Source organism: Chiloscyllium punctatum, chromosome 50 (genome assembly GCF_047496795.1).
Source record: "Chiloscyllium punctatum isolate Juve2018m chromosome 50, sChiPun1.3, whole genome shotgun sequence".
Lineage (NCBI taxonomy): Eukaryota > Metazoa > Chordata > Chondrichthyes > Orectolobiformes > Hemiscylliidae > Chiloscyllium > Chiloscyllium punctatum.
The window spans coordinates 18253378-18279367 of record NC_092788.1 but is presented as its reverse complement, the minus strand read 5'-3'; positions in this window follow the sequence as shown (position 1 = coordinate 18279367).

The window sequence follows — 25990 nt, the reverse complement described above, 5'->3', positions numbered from 1 at the left end:
CAGCATGGAAACAGACCCTTCAGTTGGTACTAAACATAATCTCAAACTAAACCCATCCCAGCTTCCTGTTGCTGGCCCATATCCCTATTTCCTATTCCCGTACTTAACCAAATGTCTGAAAAACGTTGTAATTGTACCCACATCCACCCCTTCCTCAAGAAGTTCATTCCACACTCAAACCGCCCTCTGTAACAATTTGACCCTCATGTCGTTCTTTTGAAGATCTCTCTCCTCGAACATTAAAAATGTGGACCCTTTTCTTGAGACTCCCCCATCCTGGGGAAAATGCAGCTACCGTTAACGCTATCTAAATCTCTCATTATCTTATAAACTTCTATAAGGTCACCTCTCAATCTTGAGGCTCCTGCCATTTTTCAGAACTCAAGCCTTCCATACTCAACAACATCCTGGTAAATCTCTTCTGAACCCCTTGCAGCTGAATAATATCCTCCCTATAACTGGGTGACCAGAGCTGGACAGAGTGTTGCAGAAGAGGCCTCACTGATATTGGTACAATCACAACATGACGTCCCAAATCCTACACTCAATGGACTGAGCAATAGTGTGTTTGTTCTCCCTCGCTGTGTGTGTGCGTGTCCCTCCCTTGCTGTGTGTGTGTGTGTGTGTGTGTGTCCCTCCCTCGCTGTGTGTGTGCCTGTCCGTCCTTTGCTCGGTGTGTGTGTGTGTGTGTGTGCCTGTCCCTCCTTTGCTCGGGGTATGTGTGTGTGCCTCCCTCGCTGCGTGTGTGTGTGTGTGTCTCCCTCGCTGTGTATGTGTGAGTTCCCCCCTTGCTCTTTGTGTGTGTGTGTGTGTGTGTCCCTCTTGGTGTGCGTGTGTGCTTGGCCCTCCCTCGTTGTGTGTGCATGTGTCTCCCCCCTCGCTGCGTGCGCGTGTCCCTCTCTTGCTCTGTGTGTGTGTGTGTGTGTGTGTGTGTGTGTGTGTGTTTGTGTGTGTCCATGTCCCTCCCTGGCTGTGTGTGTGTGTGTGTCCCTCTCTTGCTGTGTGTCTGTGTTTGTGTGCTTGAGCATGTGTGTGTCCATCCCTCGCTGTGTGTACGTGTCCCCTCTTGCTGTGAGTATGTGTGACCCTTTTACAGTTAATGTGAGTGTCCTTCCCTTGGTGTGTTTGTGTGTGTGTGTGTGTGTCCCTCCCTTGCTTTGTGTCTGTGTGTGTGTGTGTGTGCGTGTCCCTCTCTTGCTTTGTGCCTGTGTGTGTGCGCGCCTCTTGCTGTGTGCATACGTGTCACTCCCTCGCTCTGTGTGTGTGTGTGTGTGTGTGTGTGTCCCTCCCTTGTGTGTGTGTGTGTGTGTCCCTCCCTTGTGTGTGTGTGTGTGTGTGTCCCTCCCGTGTGTGTGTGTGTGTGTGTGTCCCTCCCTTGTGTGTGTGTGTGTGTGTGTGTCCCTCCCTTGTGTGTGTGTGTGTGTGTGTGTCCCTCCCGTGTGTGTGTGTGTGTGTGTGTGTGTGTGTGTGTGTGTGTGTCCCTCCCTTGTGTGTGTGTGTGTGTGTGTGTGTGTGTCCCTCCCTTGCTTTTTGTGCGTATCCCCACCATTGTATGTCCGCATCGCCCCTCGCTGTGTGAGTGCCTGTCCCCCCTGGCTGTGTGTGCGTGTGTCCCTCCCTCGTCATGTCTGTGCGTGTCCCCTCTCCCTGAGTGTGCGTGCCCCTTTGCAATTTCTGTGCACATGCCCTCCCCCTCGCCGTGTGTCTGCTTGTCCATCCTTCCCTGTGTGTGTGCGTGTCCCTCCCTTGCTGTTTATGTGCGTGTCCCTCTCTCGCTCTGTGTGTTTGTGTACATCCCTTCCTCGCTGTGTGTGTGCATGTCCTTCCCTCGCTCTGTGTGTGTGTGTGTGTGTGTGTGTGTGTGTGTGTGTGTGTGTGTGTGTGTGTGTGTGTGTGTCCCTCCCTGGCTGTGTGTGTGTGTCCCTCCCTGGCTGTGTGTGTGCATGTCCTTCCCTCGCTGTGTGTGCATGTCCCTCCCTGGCTGTGTGTGTGTGCGTGTCCCACTCTCACTGTGTGTGTCTGTGTTTGTGTGCTTGCGCATGTGTGTGTGTCCCTCCCTCACTGTGTGTGTGTGTGTGTGTGTGTGTATATGTATGCATTTCAATTCCTCACTGTGCCTGTGTGTCCCTCCCACGCTGTGTGCATGTGTGTGTCCCTCCCTCACTTTGTGTGTGTGTGTCCCTCTTGCTGTGTATGCGTCTCACTCCCTCGCTGCGCGCGCGTGTGTGTGTGTGTGTGTGTGTGTGTGTGTGTGTGTCCCTCCCTTGCTCTTTGTGTATATCCCCCTTGCAGTATGAGTGCATGTCCCCCCTTGCTGTGTGTGCGTGTCCCTCCCTCACCGTGTCAGTGCGTGTCCCCTCTACTGTGATTGCCCCCTCTCACTTTCTGTGCACATTTCCTCCCCCTCGCTGTGTGTGTCCCTCCTTCCCTGTGTGTGTGTGTGTGTGTCCGTCCCTCGCTGTGTGTGTTTGTGTATGACCCTCCATCGCTGTGTGTGTGCATGTCCTTCTCTCCCTCCTGTGTGTGTGTGTGTGTCCCTCCCTTGCTCTTGTATATATCCCCCTTGCTGTGTGAGTGCATGTCCCCCTTTGCTGTGTGTGCGTGTGTCCCTCCCTCGCCGTGTCTCTGTGTGTCCCTTTCACTTTCTGTGCACATTTCTTCCCCCTCGCCGTGTGTGTGCTTGCCCCTCCTTCCCTGTGTGTGTGTTTGTGTGTGTGTGTGTGCATGTCCCTCCCTGGATGTGTGTGCGCCTGTCACTCACTTGCTGTCTGTATGTGTCCGTCCCTTGTGTGTGTGTGTCCCTCCATTGCTCTTTATGGATATCCCCCTCACTGTGTGTGCGCATCTCCCCTCGGTGTGTGAGTGCATGTCCCCCCTTGCTGTGTGTGCGTATGTCCCTCCCTTGCTGTGCCTGTGCATGTCCCCTCTCGTTGTGTGTGCGTGCACCCTCTCAATTTCTGTGCACATGTCCTCCCCCTCGCCGTGTGTCTGCTTGTCCCTCCTTCCCTGTGTGTGTGCGTGTCCCTCCCTCACTGTGTGTGCGCGTATCCCTCCCTCGCTGCGTGTCTCAGCATGTCCCTCCCTCGCTGTGTGTGTGTCCCTTCCCCCCGTTTGTGTGTATGTGTCACATCCTCACAGTCTGTGTTTGTGTGTGTCCCCTTCACTGCACGTCCCTTACTCGCTGTTTGTGTGTGTGTCACTCCATCGCGTTATGTGTATGTGTCTCTCTCTCTCACTGTGTGTGTGTGCATGTCCCTCCCTCGCTCTGTGTGTGTGTGTGTGTGTGTGTGTGTGTGTGTGTGTGTAAGTGTGTCTCTGTCCCACGTTGTGTGTATACATGTCCCTCCCTTGCTCTGTGTATGTGTGAGATCCCCCCCCTTGCTGTCTGTGTGTGTGTCCCTCTTGCTGTGTGTGTGTGTGCGTGGCCCTCCCTCACTGCATGTGCATGTGTCTCCCCCTCACTGTGTGTGCGTGTCCTCTCTTGCTCTGTGTGTGTTTGTGTGTGACCCTCCCTCGCTGTGTGTGCATATCCCTCCCTGGCTGTGTGTGTGCGTATCCCTCTCTTGCTCTGTGTGAGTGTGTGTGTGTGTCCCTGAAGATGTGCACGTGTGTGTGTGTCTCACCCTCGCTGTGTGTGCGTGCGTGTCCCTCCCTCGCTGTGTGTGTGTGCGTGTGTCTCCCCCTCACTGTGTTTGCGAGTGTTCCTCTCTTGCTCTGTGTGTGCATGTTTGTGTGCGTGTGTCTCTCCCTCGCTGTGTGTGTGTCCCTCTCTCGTTGTGTGTGTCTGTGTTTGTGTGCTTGCGCATGTCCCTCCCTCACTGTGTGTGTGTCCCCCACTTGCTGTGAGTATGTGTGTCCCTCTTGCAGTGTATGTGTGTGTCCCTCCCTCGCTGTGTGTGTGTGTGTGTCCCACTCTCGCTGTGTGTGCGTGTCCCTCCCTCGCTGTGTGTCTGTTTGTATCCCCTTAACTGTGTGTATATGTTCGTGTCCCACCCTCGCTTTGTGTCTGTGTGTGTGTGTGTGTGTGTCCCTCTTGCTCTGTGTGCGCGTGTCACTCCCTCGCTCTTTGTGTGTGTGTGTGTGTGTGTCCCTCTTGCTCTGTGTGCGCGTGTCACTCCCTCGCTCTTTGTGTGTGTGTGTGTGTCCCTCATTGCTCTTTGTGTATATCCCCTCACTGTGTGTGCGCTTCTCCCCTCGCTGTGAGTGCATGTCCCGCCTCGCTATGTGCGCGTGTCCCTCCCTTGCCTGTGCGTGTCCTCTCTCGCTGTGCGTGCATGTCCCCTCTCAATTTCTGTGCACATGCCCTCCCCCTCACCGTGTGTGTGCTTTTCCCTCCTTCCCTGTGTGTGTGTGTCCTACCCTTGCTGTGTATGCAGGTGTCCCTCCCTCGCTGTGTGTGTACATGTCCTTCCCTCGCTGTGTTTGTGTGCCCCTCCCACGCTGTGTGTGCATGTCCTTCCCTCCCTCGCTCTGTGTGTGTGTGTGTGTGTGTGTGTCCCCTTCCCTCCCTCGCTCTGTGTGTGTGTGTGTGTGTGTGTGTGTGTGTGTGTGTGTGCGCGCGCGCGCTCCTCCCTCGGTGTGTGCGTGCGCGTGTCCCTCCCTCGCTCGCTGCGTGTGTGTATGTGTCCCTCCCTCGCTGTGTGTCTGCGGGTAACCCCCTCACTCTGCGTAGTGCGCGTGTCCCTCCCTCGCTATGTGTGTGTATGTGTCCCTCCCTCGCTGTGTGTCTGCGGGTAACCCCCTCACTCTGTGTAGTGCGCGTGTCCCTCCCTCGCTCTGTGTGTGTGTGTGTCTCTCCCTCGCTGTGTGTCTGCGGTAACCCCCTCACTCTGTGTGTTTGCGTATCGCTCCCTCGCTGTGCGTGTCCCTCCCTTGCTGTGTGTGCACGTGTCCCTCCCTCGCTGTGTGTGTGTGTATCTGTGCGTGTCCTTCCCTCGCTTTGCGTGTGTGTCCGTCCCTTGTGTGTGAGTGTGTGCCCACCTTGCTGTGTGCGTGTGTTCCACTCTTGCCATGTCTGTGTGTCCTCTCTCGCTGTGTGTGCGTGCCCCCTCTCAATTTCTGTGCACATGCCCTCCCCCTTGACATGTGTGTGCTTATAGCTACTTCGCGGTGTGTGCTTGTCCCTCCTTCGCGGTGTGTGCATGTCCCTCCCTTGCAGTGTATGTGCATGTCCCTCCCTCACTGTGTGTGTGTGTGTGTGTATTCCCCTCACCATAAGTGTGTGTGTTTGTCCCTTCCTCACTGTGTGTGTGCGTCTCTCCCTTGCTCTGTATTTGTGTTTGTGTGTGTGTGTGTCCCTCCTTCGCTTTATGTGTGCGTGTCCCCGTCCCTCGCTGTGTGTATGTGCGCATCCCTCCCTCGCTGTGTGTGTGTGTCCCTCCCTCGCCATGTGTCTGTCTGTATTCCCCTCACTGGGTATGTGTTTGTGTGTCCCTCCTTCGCTTTGTGTGTGTGTGTCCCTCCCTCGCCGTGTGACTGTGTGTATGTGCGTGTCCCTCCATCGCTCTGTGTGTGTATGTGTGTATGTTTGTGCGTGTCCCTCCCTTGCTTTGCGTGTGTGTACCCCCTCTCAATTTCTGTGCACATGCCCTCCCCCTCGCAATGTGTGTGCTTGTCCCTCCTTTGCTGTGTGTCCCTCCCTCGCTGTGTGTGTGTGTGTGTGTGTGTGTGTGTGTGTCTGTGTCTTTGCTGTGTGTCTGTGCTTGTCCCTCCTTCGCTGTGTGTGTTTGTCCCTCCCTCGTTGTGTGTGCGTATCCCTTTCTTGCTGTGTGTATGCGTGTCCCTCCCTCGCTGTGTTTGTGTGCGCGTCCCCCCCTTGCTGTTTGTGTGCGTGTCCCTTCCTTGCTGTGTGTGTGTCTCTTCCTCATTGTGTGTGTGTGTGTCCCTTCCTCGCTGTGTGTGTGCGTGTCCCCCTCGCTGTGTGCGCGTGTCCCTCCTCGCTGTGTGTGTGCATGTCCTCCCCTCGCTGTGTCTGTGTGTGTGTGCGGATGCATGTCCCCCCCCCCTTCGCTGTGTGTGTGTGTGTGTCCCTCCCTTGTGTGTGTGTGTGTGTCCCTCCCTTGCTTTTTGTGCATATCCCCACCATTGTATGTCCGCATCGCCCCTCACTGTGTGAGTGCCTGTCCCCCCTGGCTGTGTGTGCGTGTGTCCCTCCCTCGTCATGTCTGTGCGTGTCCCCTCTCCCTGAGTGTGCGTGCCCCTTTGCAATTTCTGTGCACATGCCCTCCCCCTCGCCGTGTGTCTGCTTGTCCATCCTTCCCTGTGTGTGTGCGTGTCCCTCCCTTGCTGTTTATGTGTGTGTCCCTCTCTCGCTCTGTGTGTTTGTGTACATCCCTCCCTGGCTGTGTGTGTGCATGTCCTTCCCTCGCTGTGTGTGCATGTCCCTCCCTGGCTGTGTGTGTGTGCGTGTCCCACTCTCACTGTGTGTGTCTGTGTTTGTGTGCTTGCGCTATGTGCGTGTCCCACCCTTGCTGCGTGTGCGCGTGACCCTCCCTCGCTGTGTGTGTGTCGCTTCCTCGCTGTGTGTGTCCCTCCCTCGCTGTGTGTCTGCGTGTATCTCCCTCACTGTGTGTGTTTGCGTGTCGCTCCCTTGTTGTGTGTGTGTGTGTGTGTGTGTGTGTGTGTGTGTCCAAAATTTGCACCATCAGTGAACTGGCCATCATAAGTTGACTGTGGTATTCAGGAATGTGTGGTATAAGTAAGTTCACCATGAGAAATGCAGGGTTTAATGTATAGGTAGAGGGGTGGGTCTGGGTAGGATGCTCTTCAGAGTTTTGGAATGGACTGGTTGGGCCGAATGGCCTGGTTCCACATGATGGCGATTCTATTCAGGTTATTGTCCAGCCCTGTCAACCATCCCCGTCTCTTACACCTGACCTTATCCCCAATATTCTCCTTAACACAGTAATCTCCTCCAGACTCTAAAACACTCCTTGCCGATGTAAGCTTCTCCAGTCCTGACAAAGATCGATATGTCTGTCACCTCTTCCTGCTTTTCGAACCCTCCCTATAACTATTCCCATTTGGTACAGTACTCCCAATCATTGTTCCCTCTTGAAACTCCCATAAACATTTGTGTCTCTGAAAACTCACCTGGACTGTCTCAACTTCCCTTTGACAGTTACATGCTGAGACCTGCGCTATATCAGTGAAGTAATTAAGTCTTGGCAACACTCACTGTTATAACCTCCCTCCTGCCTTACAGCACTGAGGATCTGTAGAAGCTCTTTTCAAACCGACAGCCATCTCTGTGTCTGTAATCTCCTCCACTCCCTATAATACATTCTCTCTGAGCTCCTCTGTAGTCCACTAAACACTCCCTAACACTGTCTGTATCATTGTAACCTTCTCCAAAAACACAACCTTCCCTATCTGTGTAAATCCCTACACCGGTCCCTATCCCTCTCAGCTCCATCTAACAATACAACCCTCCATGTCTGTGTATTCACCTTCAGTCTCTACTCACCTCCCTATCTGTGTAACCTTCTCCATGCATTTTTGCTTCAGTCTCTTCAACTGTCTCTATCAGTGTAACCTCTTCCAGACGTGAAAACTCTCCTCTTTCTGACTTACTCAGACCCCACACCCCTCACTATCTATAACCTACTCCTATCTGAGAAACCTACCTCTGCAAATTGCTCCAACTCTTCAACTCTCCATAAGCTCCTGCAGCTCTTACATCCCTCCCTATCTACCAAATCTCTTCCATTCCCTAAACACCAACAGTCTGTGGAGACCCGACCACCATCCCTATCAGTGTAATCCTCTCAGGTCTCTGCAGTAATCCTGATCTGTCGAACTCACTCCATTCCTGTGCCTCTCCCAATCCAGTCCCTACAAAACCCACTATCTATTTAACACCCTCCTGTCACTATCACCCCCATGTCAATGTAAGCTCCTCCTGTGTCTCCACCATCTACCCATCTCCGTAACCTTGTCCAGCTCTTACACCACTATCTGTTTAAACATCACCCTCCTCTACAACTTCCTCCTGTTTGTGCTATGCTCCCTTATCTGTGAAACTGTCTCCAACCAAAATTGTTATCCCAGTCTCTGAAAAGAAATCCAGATTCCACGGCCTCCATAACCCCCAGAACCTAAGCCTTCCTATGTCTATAAACGTCTTCAGTCACGACTCCCCTGTATATCTCAGTTTGTTCTTCCAGTCGATACAAAGCTCTTTATCTCTGTAATCTGCTCAGCTCCCTAAAACAGTCCCTGTCTGTGATCCAGCCCTGGCCTACAATCATCCTTATCCCTGTAAACTTCTCCATCCCTCCCAACATTCCCATCTCCATGAACCCCAGTCAGCCCTACAGCTCTCCACATTTCTGTAACCTCCTGTGGGTCTATGGTCCTCCCTCCCTGTGAAACCACCTCCAGTCCCCCCATCCCTCCCAATCTGGGTCCTCTGCTCCAGATCAGACCATTGCTGTCTCTGTAAACACCTCCACTCCTGACAACTCTTCCCATTTGTGTAACCTCGTTCAGACCCCATACTCTCCAGCTTCCTGAATCCTCTTCCTGCATTGCAATCAAAACCACATGTTTTTGTAAAATCCTCCAGTGCTTACACTCTCCCCAACTCAGTAACCTTTTGCGGTCCTAACAAAGCACCTAAACTATGAAACCCCTCATTTCCCTACAATTCTCCCTCCCTCCCTCTTCAAATGCCTTCATCACCATGAGACCTCACAATTACTAAAGCCTCCTTTTGGCACTGCCACCCTCCTAATATCTGCAAAATCCTCGTGTCCTGATATCCCTCCCTATCTCTGTAACTCCCTCCACCCTCCAGTGTCATTCTGGGGAACATGGCAGAGGAGAGAAGATTTGTAGTGTCTGGACCATGTTACGGAGGTAGAATTCTGGGCATTACAGATTTGGCCGAATGTCTGTGGTGTGCAGATTATTGGCGAGGACTCTAAAGAAAGGATTTACGACTACTTGGAAAACCATAGTTGAATTAGCCACAGTCAGTATGGGTTTGTGAGGGGTCAGGTCATGCCTCACAAACCTGATTGAATTCTTTGAGGATATGACAGAATATGTTGATGGCTCATTCAAAAAAGAAGGAAAATTGGGATACAGGGAAATCTGTCTGTCTGGAGACAGGATTGGATGGCCCAGAGAAGACAGAGGGTGGCAGCAGATGGACAGTATTGAGCCTGGAGCTCAGTGACCAGTGGTGTACTGTAACAATCAGCTCCAGGAGTCTGCTCTCTGTGATTTTTGTAAATGACTTGGATGTGGATGTTGGAGAGTGGGTTAGTAAGTTTGCCAATAACATGAAGGTTGATGGAGTGGTGGGGAATGTGGGAGGGCTGTTGGAGGTTGCAATGTGACATTGACAGGACGCAGAGCTGGGCTGGAAGTGGCAGATGGAGTTCAATCTGGAAAAGTGTGAAGTGATTCATTCTGGAAGGTCGAATTTGAATCCAGAATACAGGGTGAAAGGCAGAATACTTGTCAGTGTGGAGGAACAGAGATCATGGGGTCCGTGTCCATAGATCCCTCAAAATCGCCACGCACGTTGGTAGGGTTGTTAAAAAGGCATATGTTGTGTTGGCTCCCCTTAGAAGGGGATTGACTGTAAGAGCCGTGAGGTTTTACCGCATCTTTATAGCGTCCTGGTGAGACCACACTTGGAATACTGTGTTCAGTTCCTGTTTACAGGAAGGATGTGCAAGTTTTAGAGAGTGTACACAGGAGATTTACCAAGATGCTGCCTGTAATGGAGGGCATTTCTTGTGGAGAAAGGTTGAGGGAGCTAAGGCTTTTTTCATTGGAGTGAAGAAGGAGGTGGGGCGACTTTGTGGAGGTGAAAAAGATGATGAGAGGCACAGAGAGAGTGAATAGTCAGAGACGTTTCCTCCTATCGCATAAATGGCTATTACAAGGCGGCATAATTTTAAGGTCAATGGAGGATGGATAAGAGGATAGAAAATGGTAGGTGGTTGGATGGACTGCCAATGGTGGGAGTAAAATTAGACACATCTGGGACATTTAATAGACTCTTGGACAGACACATGGATAATAGTAAAATGAAGGGTATGTAGTTATTTTGAGCTTACAGTTGGAGAAAAGGTTGGCATGAAATCATGGCCGAAGGGTCTTGGGCTGAACTGTTCTGTGTTCTGTGTTCTGTCTGGTAAACTGGGTAATAAGCTCAGATCAGTGTAAAAAAGGATATGGCTTTCAGGAGGAGCTCGTGAACTGGATACAAAATTTGCTTGATGGTAGGAGACAGAGAGTGGTGGGAGACATGTTGTTTTTCTGACTGGAGGCATGTGACCAGCGGTGGAGTGGGTCCTGTGTTGTTTGTCATTTGGATAAATGGTTTGGATGGAAATATTGGTTTCCTGGTAAGTAATTGTTTTGGGTGACACTGAAATTGGTGGGAAAGTGGACAGTGAAGAAGGTTATCTGTGATACAACAGGATGAACAGTCCTGCTGGGATAGTGGGCTGAAGAATAGCAGATGGAGTTTAATTAGATAAAGGTGAGGTGTTCCATTTTGGTGAAACAATCCAGGGTGGGACTTGTACAGTTAATGTTCGGGCCCTGGGTAGTGTTTTCAGTCAGAGACCCAGGGATGCAGGTACACAGTTCTTTGAATGTGGTGTCCCAGGTAGACAGGCTGGTGAAGCAGGTGTTTGGGATGGTTACCTTCATTGGGGAGAGCATTAAGAGTAAGAGTTGGGATGTCATGTTGTATCTGTAAAAGACATTGGTGGGGCCACCATTAAAACATTGTTTATCAGGAGGAAGAACTCATCTAGTTCACTAACCACCTTTAGGGAAGGACATCAAATATTCTAACCTGGTCTGGCCGACATGTGACTCCAGACCCACAGCAATATTGCTGACTCTGAGCTACCCTCTCAGTAATTAGCAGAGGGGTCAAATACCGTTGTTCCAGGCAGTGACACCCACATCCCATGAATGAATATATAAAAATACCTATGTCTCTCCCTACCTCTGCAAATCCCTCCAGCTGCAGCAATCCGTCCTGGCTTTGTCACACCCTGACCACTCTCTGTAACACTCTCACCATCTCCAGCACCTTCACCTCTCCCTGTTCCTATTGTGTCAATAAACCCTGACCGTGGCTCCCCTTCCCACAGCCCTCCTCCTGCGAGCAGACCCATTGCAATCTATTTAACATTTACTCCGAAAACACTCTCTCACTTCAGGATTTTAAGTCCTTTTTGGTGATCTTCTCAGCCTCATAATCTAGTATGTTACCTTTTGAACCTGAGTGAGGGATCAGTGGGAATTTCTTGCTGAGGTTTTTACTGTTTCAATGGAATGTCGTTTTGTTGAGTATTTTACATTGTTCCTTCAAATGTTTTCCACTGTTCATTTACAGGCACATATTTCAGTCTGTTTAGCCTGTTTACCTTGGTCAGTTCTCCTCTCAACTTCATGTCATTGGCTATTTTTGTTTCTAGTTGTAGCTTGTCCTTTCTGTGATTCACTTTAAAACTTTGTTTATTTAAAGTGCACTTTATCACAATTTCCCGAAGGATCTCTGCAGGTGACATTACTCATTCACTAAGTTTCATTACACGGTCGCTCTGCGATTGTTATGTCCCTTAACAGTTGCACAATGTGTTTTTCAAAGAAACACTGAAAAAAAATTAACCGAACTCCTCTTCCAATATCAATGCTGTCCGTGTGATTGTCCCAGATTATACAAATATTGAAGTTTTACAAAGTTATCACAATACCTTTGTTAAAAAATTCCAATGAGTTCCTGTTTAATGCAGTGACGAGCCATTAAATGCTGTTCGGTGGCTAAAACTGTTCTGCTGCTTCTGTCCTTGACAAGTAGTAGCCAGAATTTACATTCAGACTGACTCTACTTCATGATCTGAGGCTAATTGATTTCTCTGTAAAGCCTTTGTTATCCATTATTGTTAGCGTTGCCCATTTTGCCTGAGTTTGCACAAGATTACGAACCACTGAATATTTTTGTTTACCCTGTATCCATGTCTCCCTGGTGTCTAATTCTCTTTTATCTCTGTGTCACAAATCCATCGACCTTATTACAGCAACGTTGTCCGTTCAAAACAAAAACAGAATATTCTCTCTTCCACAATTTTCTGTCACAAACCTATTTGCTGATGTACAATTTTAATTAACCTCTGTCCCATCCTGTTCCTTTCTGCTAGTGTTCAGCCACATTCACAGGCTATTCCATTGCTTTACCTTTTCCCTTTGGATTTGAAAGCTCCTTTCACCTGCATTCTCTCTGTCAGTTTAATTCCCTGTCCATAAACCTACCGACATGATTGGCCAGGACACTGGTCCCAGCACGGTTCCAGAGGGACCATCCGAATAGTTTCTTTTAAATCAGGTATGGGATGTGGGTGTCTCTGTCTGACCAGCCTTTCTTGCCCAGCCCTCGTTGACCTTGAGCTGAGTGACTTGCTCGGCCATTTCAGAGGGTAATTGAGAGGCAAACCCTTTGCTGTGGGGATGTTGTGCAGACCACGTGAGGATGGGCAGATGTCCTTCTCTAAAGGACAAGTGTTTGGATTTGTTGTACATCAGTAATGGTTTCATACTTATTTGTGGATTGTTAATTATTATTTTTAAAATTATTGATTACAAATGTCTCCTTTTCAGATGGCGGGATTCAATCCTGCCTCCCCTGAACATGAGCTGAGGTTTTGGATACATTCTCTCGCAATAATACCACGAGGCCATTACTTCACCTGCTCACTGGGTGCTCATCCCTGAGCACTGATACCAGGGCATCATGAAGCTAAACCCATTCTTCCCACACAATTGTGTGATCCTGACATCTTCCAGCAATCTGGGACTATCACTTAATATCGCTCCATTTTCCATATCTCTGTGGGACTCAGTGCCATTCTCCATGTGTAACCCTCACTGCATCTGTTTAATTTCCCATTCTGTCTATTTCTCTGTCTCCTGTAGGTACTCAGGAAAGTCCTGACTCAATAGCCTTCCCAGCTGCTGGGTGGATTGTCCATCACCTCATTGAATGCAGTTGGTCTGCCAGAGAGAGACAAAGGGAAAGGAGATCTGGAGCCTTCAATAATTCCTGTAGTGAAGTAAGGTCACCCACAGTGCACAGAGCAAAGAACAATGAGAGGGCTCCAAACATCTGTTAACACAACATGACATAGATACAGTGCTGGAGGGGAGCACAGTACACACACACCCCAGGCTCAATCACCATCCCAATGTAAGTTCTGTTATATTAAAACTCACTACAACAGTGTATCTATGGCATGTCTTGTGGTCCAGTGTCTTCAATAATTTTTAATTCCTATGACCGATCCTATCGCTGTAACCTCCTGCTCTTCCCGATAGTCCCTCCACATATTTGAAATGTACTGCATTCCAGAATACCATCCCTATCCCTGTAACTTGGTTCAGTGTCTCCAACATGCCTTATCTCGGTAGTCTCCTCCTCTAGTACGGTAAAAACAAGGACTGCAGATGCTGGAAACCAGAGTCTAGATTACAGTGGTGCTGGAAAAGCACGGCAGGTCAGGCAGCATCCGAGGAGCAGGAAAATCGATGTTTCGGGCAAAAGCCCTTCATCAGGAACAGAGGCCGGGTGCCTGCAGAGTGGGGAGATAAATGAGAGGGGGGTGGGGATGGGGAGAAAGTAGCAAAGAGTACAATAGGTGAATGGGGTGGGGAAGAAGGTGATAGGTCAGAATGGAGGATGGGGGAAGGTAGTAAAGAGTACAATGGGTGAATGGGGGTGATAGGTCAGAGTGGAGGGTGGAGTGGATCGGTGGGAAGGGAGATAGGCCATTAGGACAGGTCATGAGGGCGGGGCTGAGCTGGAAGGCTGCAGGTGGGGTGAGATGGGGGAAGGGGAAATGAGGAAACTGGTGAAGTCCACATTGATGCCCTGGGGTTGAAGTGTTCCGAGGCGGAAGGTGAGGCGTTCTTCCACCAGGCGTCGGGTGGTGAGGAAGTGGCGGTGGGGTTGATTGGTGCGGGTGTACCAGAGATGTTCCCTAAAGTGCTCTGTTAGGAGGTGTCCAGTCTCCCCAATGTAGAGGAGACCGCATCGGGAGCAACGGATGTGGACGGCTCCTTTGGGGCCTTGGATGGTGGTGAGGGGAGAGGTGTGGGCGCAGGTTTTGCAATTCCGGCATGGCATAAGAAGGTGCCAGGAAGGGAGGGTGGGTTTTTGGGGGGCGTGGAACCGACCAGGTAGTCACGAAGGGAATGGTCTTTGCGGAAAGTGGAGAGGGTTGGGGAGGGAAATATATCACTGATGGTGGGGTCCGTTTGGAGGTAGCATAAATGGCGGCGGATGATTTGGTTTATGCGAAGGTTGGTAGGGTGGAAGGTGAGCACCAGGGTGTTCTGTCCTTGTTACGGTTGGAGGGGTGGGGTTTAAAGGCGGAGGTGCGGGATGTGGATGTTGGAGGGCATCTTTTACCACATGGAAAGGGAAATTCCGATCTCTAAAGAAGGAGGCCATCTGGTGTGTTCTGTGGTGGAACTGGCCCACCTGGAAGCAGGTACGGTGGAGGCGGAAGAACGGGGAATAGGAGTTGGGAATTTTGCAGGCGGTAGGGTGGGAAGATATGTAATCTAGGTAGCTGTGGGAGTTGGTAGGTTTGTAAAAAATGTTGGTGTCAAGTCAGTTGTCATTAATGGGGATGGAGAGGTCCAGGAAGGGGAGGGAGGTGTCAGTGATGGTCCAGGTAAATTTAAGGTCAGGGTGGAACGTTGGTGAAGTTGATGAATTGCTCAAACTCCTCGAGGGAGCATGAGGTGTTGCCAATGCAGTCATCAATGTTGCGGAGGAAGAGGTGGGGAGTGGTGCCATTGTAACTACGAAAGATGGACTGTTCTACGTAGTCAACAAAGAGACAGGCATAAATGGGTCCCATACTGGTGCCTATGGCTACCCCTTTGGTCTGGAGGAAGTGGGAGGATTTGAAGGAAAATGTGTTAAGGGTGAGGACAAGTTCAGCCAAACGAATGAGAGTATCGGTGGAAGGGTACTGATGTGGACGTTGGGAGATGAAGAAATGGAGGGCTTGGAGGCCCTGGTTATTGTGGATGGAGGTGTGGAGGGATTGGATATCCATGGTGAAGATGAGGCATTGGGGGCTGGGGAAATGGAAGTCTTGGAGGAGTGGAGGGTGTGAGTGGTGTCTCGAATGAATGTGGGTAGTTTCTGGACTGGGGGGATAGGACAATGTCGAGGTAGGCAGACATGAGTTCAGTGGGGTAGGAGCATGCTGAGACAATGGGTCGGTCAGGGTGGTCAGGCTTGTGGATCTTGGGAAGGAGGTAGAACCGGGCAGTGGGGGATCCCGGACAATGAGGTTGGAAGCTGTGGGTGGGAGATCTCCTGAGGTGATGAGGTTCTGTATGGTCTGGGAGATGATGGTTTGGTGATGGGGGGTGGGGTCATGGTCGAGGGAGCAGTAGGAAGAGGTGTCCTCGAGTTGGCGTTTGGCTTCCGTGGTGTAGAGGTCAGTGCGCCAGACTACCACTGAGCCCCCTTTATCTGCTGGTTTGATGGTGAGGTTGGGATTGGAGCAGAGGGATTGGAGGGCTGCACGTTGTGAGGGTGAGAGGTTGGAGTGGGGGAGGGGGGTAGATAGGTTGAGGTGGTTAATGTCTCGGAGGAAGTTGGAAATGAAGAAATCGAAGGCAGGTAATAGGCCAGTGCGGGGTGTCCAGGTGGATGGAGTGTATTGGAGGGCAGCAAAGGGGTCCTCAGAAAATAGGCGGGAGTCTTCATTGTAAAAGTAAGCTCTGAGGCGGATGTGGTGGAAGAAGTGTTCGATGTCACGGCGTGTATTAAATTCATTGATGTGGGGACGGAGGGGGATAAAGGTGAGTCCTTTGCTGAGGACTGATCATTCGTCCTCAGTGAGGGGGAGGTCCGGGGGATGGTGAAAACTCGGCAGGACTGGGAGCTGGGACCAGGCGTAGGTGTGGGGCTGGGGGAGGCGACGGAGCCTGTAACTGGAGTGGGTGTGGTGTTAGGGGGAATGGGGATGGAGTCATGAGCAGGGGTGGGGTTCCCCTCAGGGTTCTGGGGGCAGGGATGTGACGTGGGACCTGGGGGGGTTGTCAGCAGAATGCAAGTGCGCGGCATTGGTGGGGGCAAACACGGCAGTGGGGGCGGGGGCATGGAAGTCACTGAGTGTGTGACATCAGCGATGATGTGAAGGGCGGAAGTGATGTCATTTGTGGTGTGTGAGGAATTGTGAGGGGCAGAAATGGCATTTACTTTATGTTAACCAATAATTTCCTGTCACAAATCTATTTGACAATGTAGTATTTTAATTAAACTCAGTCCCTTACTGTTTCTTTCTGTTGGTCTTCATCCACATCTCCATGGTGTTCCAATATTTCAACCTTTCTCTTTGGACTTGGGAATTTCCATTCACCTCAGACCTGTCCCCCTCCTCATCTGTGTCCATTTATAGCATACTGCATAATCCTGATACCTGGGGAGCCTATCCCAATAAAATAGCTCAGTCCTCCCTGAGTACTGGTAGCAGTGCTCACTGGTCAGAACCACTTCTGATGATAACATTGTGTGATCCTGATACATTCCTGCACTCTGCTGATATCACTGTCTCTCTCCATGTGATATCCCTTACTTTTGGGTCTAATTGCTGCCTCTGTCAGTGTCTCTCGCTCTTGCAGCTACTCCAGATCCTGAGCCAACAGCATTCTCCACTCCAGAGGGACGCAGCGGAACAGGCCAGGAATGGACATTAGGAATTTCCAGATCTCTGTGGGATTCAATGCCATTCTCCATGTGTAACATTCATTGCATCAGTGTAATTTTCCATTCTTTCTTATTTCTCTGTCTCCTGTAGGTATTCCTGATGTCCCTGACTCAGCAGAATTCCCAATTCCTGTCTCGTACATCACCACATTGAAGACAATTGGTCAGCCAGAGAGAGATGGAGAGGGAGATCTGGAGCCTTCAGTAAATCCTGCAGCCGGTAAGATCACTCACAGTAAACAGCACAGGGAGGAGTTAGTGGACTTTAATTCAGACCCTGAGGGGATGATGTTGGAACAATGCTGGGCAAGGAACATGAGAAAATTCTCAGGCTTCATTATCACCATCTTGTCTGTAAATTCATCTGTTCCACAGAACCCTCCCTATGTCTGTCAGTTTCTCCATTGTCTGTTTCATTGATACCACTTCCCCGCTCTCTATCTGCCCCTACAATCCTGCCTATCCCTGTAAGCTCTTCCTACCACGACAACTCTCCAAGTTTCTGCTTTTGCCTTGAATCCCGGGTTCTGTCACATCTCTCCTTAACTGAAGAAAAAACAACTCTTCAGTTCCTTAAGCCATCCTGGTCAGTGTAGTCCTTTCCAGACCTGAAAAACCTCCCTGTCTTTGTGACTTTTTTGAACTCCTACTATCTTCATGATCTCTGTAATCTTCCCGTCACGACAACAAAAAAGCTCTGTACCTCAGTAACCTCCTCCAGCTGTTAGACTCCTCCTTGTCTCTGGGCACAGTGCAGAGTGACCCTGCTTCTCTCATAAATTAGTTTCTGCATTTCTAATGATGACTATGAACTCTTCCTGTTTCTGAAATGCACTCAGTCTCTGTAAACTCTGCTGGTCCCGATTGATGTAATTTCCTTCGATAACTACAAACCTTTCTACCTTTAATCTCCTCCAGACGCGCCCACACAGTTTATTTCTATAACCGCCATGAATGATGGAGTCATAGAGGTGTACAGCACGGAAACAGACCCTTCGGTCCAACCTGTCAATGCCGACCAGATATCCCAACCCAATCTAGTCCCACAGGCCAGCACCCGGCCCATATCCCTCCAAACCCTTCCCATTCCTATACCCATCCAAATGCCTCTTAAATATTGCAGTTGTATCAGCCTCCACCACATCCTCTGGCAGCTGGTTCCATACATGTACCACCCTCTGCTTGAAAAAGTTGTCCCTTTTATCTTTCCCCTCTCACCCTCAACCTATATCTTCTAGTTCTGGACTCCCCGAGCCCAGGGAAAAGTCTTTGTCTGTTTATCCTATCCATGTCCCTCATAATTTTGAAACCTCTATAAGGTCACCCCTGAGCCTCCGACGCCACAGCCCCAGCCTGTTCAGCCTCTCCCTGTAGCTCAAATCCTCCAACCTTGGCAACATTCTTATAAATCTTTTCTGAACCCTTTCAAGTGTCACAAATTTTTTCTGATAGGAAGGAGACCAGAATTGCACAAAATATTCCAACAGTGGCCTAATCAATGTGCTGTACAGCCGCAACATGACCTCCCAACTCCTGGACTCAATACTCTGACCAATAAAGGAATGCATACCAAACGCCGCCTTCACTCTTATCTATCTGCGATTCCACTTTCAAGGAGCTATGAATCTGCACTCCAAGGTCTCTTTGTTCAACAACACTCCCTAGGACCTTACCATTACGTGTATAAGTCCTGCAAAGATTTGCTTTTCGAAAATGCAGCACCTCGCATTTATCTGAATTAAACTCCATCTGCCAGTTAGCCCATTGTCCCGTCTGGTCCAGATCCTGTTGTAACCCTCTTCGCTGTCCACTACACCTCCAATTTTGGTGTCATCTGCAAACTGTACCTCTTATGCTCTCATCCAAATCATTTATATAAATGGCAAAAATTAGAGGGCCCAGCACTGATCCTTGTGACACTCCACTGGTCACAGGCCTCCAGTCTGAAAAACAACCCTCCACCACCACTCTCTGTCTTTTACTTTTGAGCCAGTTCTGTATCCAAATGGCTAGTTTTCCCTGTATTCCATGAGATCTAACCTTGCTAATCAGTCTCCCATGGGGAACCTTGTCGAATGCCTTACTGAAGTCCATATAGATCACATCTATCACTCTGCCCTCATCAATCTTCTTTGCTACTTCTTCAAAAAACTCACTCGAGTGTGTGGGACATGATTTCCCACGCACAAAGCCATGTTGACTATCCATAATCAGTCCTTGCCTTTCCAACTACATGTACATCTTGTCCCTCAGGATTCCCTCCAACAACCTGCCCACCACTGAGTTCAGGCTCACCGGTTTATAGTTCCCTGGCTTGTCTTTACCGCCCTTCTTAAACAGTGGCACCACGTTAGCCAACCTCCAGTCTTCCGGCACCTCACCTGTGATTATTGATGATACAAATATCTCAGTAAGAGGCCCAGCAATCACTTCTCCAGCTTCCCACAGATTTCTCGGGTACACCTGATCAGGTCCTGGGGGGTTATCCACCTTTAACCGTTCCAAGACATCCAGCACTTCTTCCTCTGTATCTGAACATTTTGCAAGATGTCACCATCGATTTCCCTACAGTCTATATCTTTCATATCCTTTTCCACAGTAAATACTGATGCAAAATATTAATTTAGTGTCTCTCCCATTTTCTGTGGCTCCACTCAAAGGCCGCCTTGCTGACCTTTCAGGGGCCCTATTCTCTCCCTAGTTACCCTTTGTCCTTAATATATTTGTAAAAACCCTTTGGATTCTCTTTACTTCTATTTGCCAAAGCTATCTCATGTCCCTTTTTTTCCCTCCTGATTTCCCTCTTTAGTATACTCCAACTTCCTTTATACTCGAAGGACTCACTCGATCTATCCTGTCTATACCCGACATGTGCTTCCTTCTTTTTCTGAACCAAACCCTCAATTTCTTTAGTCATCCAGAATTCCCTATACCTACCAGCATTCCCTTTCACCCTGACAGGAATATGCTTTCTCTGCATTCTCATTATCTCACTTCTGAAGGCTTCCCATTTTCCATCCGTCCCTTTACCTGCGAACATCTGCCTCCAATCAGCTTTCAAAAGTTCTTGCCTAATACGTCAAAATGGGCCTTTATCCAATTTAGAACTTCAACTTTTAGATCTGGTCTATCCTTTTCCATCACTATTTTAAAATGAATAGAATTATGGTCGCTGGTCCCAAAGTGCTCCCCCACTGACCCCTCACTCACCTGCCCTGCCTTATTTCCTCAGTTTAGGTCAAGTTTTGCACCTTCTCTAGTTGATACACCCACATACTGAATCAGAAAATTGTCTTGTACACACTTAACAAATTCCTCTCCATCTAAACCTTTACACTGTGGCAGTCCCAGTCAATGTTTGGAAAGTTAAAATCCCCTACCATATCTACCCTATTATTCTTACAGATAACTGAGATCTCCTTACAAGTTTGTTTGGCAATTTCCCTTTGACTACTGTGGGGTCTATAATACAATCCGAATAAGGTGATCATCCCTTTCTTATTTCTCAGTTCCACCCAAATAACTTCCCTGATGTATTTCTGGGAATATCCTCCCTCAGCACAGCTGTAATCCTATCCCTTATCAAAAATGTCACTCCCCTTCCTCTCTTGCCTTCCTTTCTATCCTTCCTGTAGCATTTGTATCCGGGAACATTAAGCTGCCAGTCCTGCCCATCCCTGAGCCATGTTTCTGTAATTGCTATGAGATCCCAGTCCCATGTTCCTAAACATGCCCTGAGTTAATCTGCCTTCCCTTTTAGGCCCCTTGCATTGAAATAAATGCAGTTTAATTTATTAGTCCTACCTTGTCCCTGCCTGCCCTGACTGTTTGACTCACTTCTGTTCTCAGCTGTACCCGTCTCAGATCGAGCTTCCAAAATCCTCCCTGTGATTGTTATCACGTCCCATCGCCACATTCCTCCAAATCCCTGTAAAGTCCTCCCATTCCTAAAACCCACCCTGTTTCTGTCACCTGTCCCAGCTTCCACAACCCTCCCTATCTCTGTAAGACACCCCCCCCCACCCCACCCCCATCCCAGTTACTACAGCCCACTGTATCACTAAATGCCAGTAGTCACTATAATATCAGAGTAAGGTGTGAAAGCAGGAATACTGTACTGGGTTAAATGATCAGTCGTGATCATATTGAATGGTGGGACCCACTCTGTGGTCAAGTGGCCAATACCTGCTCTTCTTTCCTGTGCTTCTCTATAAACTTACTATCTATATAACCTCCTTCAGTCCCCACAGCCCTCCCTCTCTCCATAAACTCCTTCAGTCCCCACGACTCTTCCTATCTATGTAACCTGAATCATTCCCCACAAACCTCCCTAACTCCATAACCTCCAAAAGGCCCCACGACCCTCCCTATCTCCATAATCTCATCCTGACCCAATGACCCTCCCGTTCAGAGTAACCTCCTTCAATCCCCATGATCCTCCTGATCTGTGCTACCTCCTTCAGGCCCAACAGCCCTGCAGATCTCTTTGGCCCCTATCAGGCCCCACAGCACTCCCTATCTCCATAATGTCCTTCAGTCCCCACGACCCTGCTTATTTCCAAAACATCTATTACCATGATATAAACATGAACTCCCATAACCCTTTCTGCTGCCAGTCTGAAACCAAACAGTGTTAGCCTATAGTAGGTCAGGAGCTGAAATATGTTTGAAAGGATATGTCAATGAACAACAACTGGACCCTTAGAAACACTTTTAATAAAAAAGAGGATGTGTTTTTGAGCCTGTTGGATTTTATTTTTATTGTTGTGAATATAAATGGCAGAGTAGATACGGGTGTAGGAGTGGTTGGACTGAAGATACGATTTATTTGAATTTTCAGAAAACTTTACACAAGTTTCAATCAGGGCTAAAGAGTAATTTGGTAAAGAATAGGGCACCTTAACTGTCCGGAGGTGGGTGAGATATTAGACAAAATAGTGTTGTCAGAATTTACTGTGGAGAAAGACATGGAAGCTCAGGAAGTTGGGGAAATAAATAGTGATGTCTTGGAAAGAATCCTCAACAAAGGAAAAAAAAGTGTTGGAATCTGAAAACAAATAAAGGTAGATCAATCCTCAGTCGCTTATTAGGTCGATCCTAGAATATTTTGGGAATCTGGGGAAGAGATTGCAGTGTTCCTAACATATATTTATTTTATCAATACACACAATGAGCGACCGGAAGACTGGAGGGTGGCTAATGCTGTTCCATCACTTAAGGTCTGCAGTGAGTAGCCAGGAAATCACAGCCCAGTGAGCCCAGTGCTAGGTAAGTTGTTGGAGGAGATTCTGAGAGAAAGGAGTTACATATATTTGGAAAGGCAAGGGCTGATTAGAGATAGTCAGCATGGCTTTGTGAGTGGGAAACCGTGTTTCACAAACTGGATTGACTCTTCGAGGAGTTGACCAAGCGATAAATGAAGGCAGCGCAGTCAGCGTTGTCTACAGCAAAGCATTTGACATGGTTCCAGGGGATGGAGAACATCTAGTCAAGAGGAAGAAGGAAGCTAATTTAAGCTTGAGGAACCAAGGATCAGAAGCAGGGCTATAGAGAGTTACATGGGCCAGCATGGTGGCTCAGTGGTTAGCACTGCTGCCTCACAGCACCAGGGACATGATTTCAATTCCAGCCCCGTGCGACTGTCTGCGTGGAGTTTGCACATTCTCACCATGTCTGTGAGTTTCCGACGGGTGCTCCGGTTTCCCCCCACAGCCCAAAGATGTGCAGGTTAGGTGAATCAGCCATGCGTTGTTCAAGAAAGGGAATAGAGATAATCCTGGGAATCACAGACCTGTCAGTCTTCTGTCTGTGATGTGCAGATTATTGGAGAGGACTCTAAGAGACAGGATTTATGATTCCTTGGAAAACCATAGTTTGTTTAGAGGAAGTCATCATGACTTTGTAAGGGACAGGTCATGCCTCACAAATCTTATTGAATCCTTTGAGAATGTGACAAAACACATTTATGGCTCATTGAGAAAGTACAGAGCATGGGATACAGGGAAACCTGCCTGTCTGGAGACAGAAATCCTGGTCCTTAGAAGACAGAGGGCGATGACAGATGGAAATCATTCAGCCTGGAGCTCAGTGACCAGTGGTTTTCTGCAGGGAGAGGTCAAAAAATCTCTGCTCTTAGTGATTTTATGAATGACTTGGATGTGTGAGTGGAAGAGTGGGTAGGTAAGTTTGCCAATGACATGAAGGTTGGTGGAGTGGTGAATAGTGTGGATGTCTGCTGGAGGTTGCAATGGGACATTGACAGGATGTAGAGCTGGGCTGAGAAGTGGCAGATGAAGTCAAATCTGGAAAAGTGTGAAGTGATGTATTCTGGAAGGTGAGACTTGAATGCAGAATACAGGGGTAAAGGCAGAATACTGAATAGTGTGGAGGAACAGATGGATCTTGGATTTCATGACCAGAGATCCATCAAATTTGCCACCAAACTTATAGTGTTGTTAAGAAAGAATATGTTGTATTGTCTTTCATTAGCTGGGAGATTGAGTTTTAAAGGCATGAGGTTATGCTACAGCTCTGTACAGTCCTGTTTCGATCCCAATTAGAATATTGTGTTCAGTTTTGATCCCTTCATTACAGGAAGGATGTGGAAGCTTTATAGAGGGTAAAGAGGAGATTTACCAGGATGCTACATGGACTGGAGAGCATGTCTTATGAAGAAAGGTTGAGGGAGCTAAGGCTTTTCTCATTGGAGTGAAGAAGAGTGTGGTGTGATTTGGTAGAGGTGAACAAGATGGTGTGAGGCAAAGAAAGAGTGAACAGTGAGAGACCTCTTTATCCCATGGCATACATGGTACATGGGGGCATAATTGTAAGGTGTTGGAGGATGGGTAAGGGGAGATCTCAGATGGAGGTTCTTCACACAGAGAGTGGTGGGTGGGTGTAACGGGACATTTTAACAGACTCTTGGATCGGCAAAATGAAGGGTATGTAAGTTAGTTTGATCTTCCAGTCAGGTAAAAGATGGGCATGGCATCATGGCCGAAGCGTCTTGTGCTGTACTGTTCTGTGTTCTACGTTCTGTATGGTAAACTGGGTAATAAGCTCAGATCAATGTGAAAGGATATGGTATTCAGGAGGAGCTAGGGAACTGGATACAAAATTGGGCTGGATGGTAGGAGACAGAGGGTGATGGGAGACATGTTGTTTTTCTGACTGGAGACATGTGACCAGCGGTGGAGTGGGTCCACTGTTGTTGGTCATTTGGATAAATGGTTTGGATGGGAATATTGGTTTTGTGGGAAGTAACTTTTTTGAGTGACTCTGAAATTGTTGGTAAAGTGGACAGTGAAGAAAGTTATCTGTGATACAACAGTTCAAATAGTACACTGGGATAGTGGGCTGAAGAATAGCAGATGGAGTTTAATTAGATAAAGGTGAGGTGTTCCATTTTGGTGAAACAAACCAGAGTGGGTTTGTATAGAAAATGTTCGGGCCCTGGGTAGTGTTGTCAGTCAGAGACCCAGGGATGCAGGTGGACAGTTCTTTGTAAGTGGTGTCACAGGTAGACAGGTTGGTGAAGCAGGCGTTTGGGGTGGTTACCTTCTTTGGGTAGAGCATTGAGAGTAGAAGTTGGGATGTCATGTTGTGGCTGTACAGGACATTGGTGAGGCCACCATAAAAGCATTGTTGACCAGTAGAAAGTACTCATCTGGTTCACTTACGTCCTTTAGGGAAGGACATCTGACATTCTAACCTGGTCTGGCCTGCACGTGACACCAGACCCACAGCAATATGGCTGACTCTGTGCTATACTCTGGGTAATTAGCAGTGGGGCAAAAAATGTTGGTCCCACAGTGACATCCTTGTCCCATGAATGAATAAATAAAAATACATATATCCCTCCCTACCTCTGTAAACACCTCCAGCTGCAGCAATCTGTACTGACTTTGTAACACTGTTCAGACCCTGACCCCTCTCTGTAACACTCTCACCACCTCCAGCACCTTCACCTCTCCCAGTTCCTTTTGTGACATAAAACCTTGACAATTATTCCCTCTTCCATCTGACCTCCTCCTGCGAGCAGACTCTTTGCAATCCCTTTAAAACTTACTTGTAAAACTTTCTCTCACTTCAGGATTTTAAGTACTTTTTGGTGATCCTCTAAGCCCGATAATCTGATATGATCCTTTTTACTTGAGTGAGGGACCGATGGGGATTTCTTGCTGAGGATTAATCTGTTTCAATGGAATGTCCTTTTGTTGAGTGTTTTACACTGCTCCTTCAAATGTTTTCCACTGTTCATTTCCAGACACATATTTCAGTCTGTTTAGCCCATTTACCTTGGTCAGTTCTCTTCTCAAACTCCTGTTATTGGTTATTTTTGTTTCTGCTTGTAGTTTGTCCTTTCTGTGATTCACTTTAAAACTTTATATTTCTTTAAACTGCACTTTATCACAATTTCGCAGAGGATCTCTCCAGGTGTCATTACTCATTCACGAAGTTTCATCACACAATGGTCGCTCTGAGATAGTTATGTCCCTCGCCAGTTGCACAATTTGTTAATCAAAGAAACACTGAAAACTAATTCTCTGAACTCCTCTTCCAATATCACTCTTGCCAGTGTGACTGTCCCACATTTTGAATATTGATGTTTCCCAAAATTATCACAATGTGTTTGTTAAAAAATTCCAATGAGTTCCTGTGTAATGCAGTGATGAGCAACGGAATGCTTTTTGGTGGCTAAAACTATCCTGCTGCTTGTGTCCTTGGGAAGTAGTAGCCAGAATTTACATTCAGACTGATTCTACTTCATGATCTGAGACCAAATGCTTTCTCTGTGATGCCTTTGTTATCCATTATTGTTAGTGTTACCCATTTTGCCTGAGTTTCCGCAAGGTTGTGATCCATTGAATATTTATGTCCACCTTTTGTTCACCCTGTAACCATGTCTCTCTGTTATCGAAACCTCTTTTATCTCAGTGTCACAAATCCATCTACCTTATTGATAAGACGTCGTCCATTGAAAAAAAAACATAATTTACTCTCCCACAATTTCCTGTCACAAACCTATTCACTGAAGTACAGTTTTAGTTAATCGCTGTCCCATCGTGTTCCTTTTTGATTACCTTCAGTCACATCCCCATACTGTTCCGATGCTTCACCTTTTCTCTTTGAATTTGGAAAGCTCCTTTCACCTGGACCCTGTCCCTGCATCCTCTCTGTCAGTTTAAAGCCCTGTCCATAAACCTACTGTCATGATTGGCCAGGACA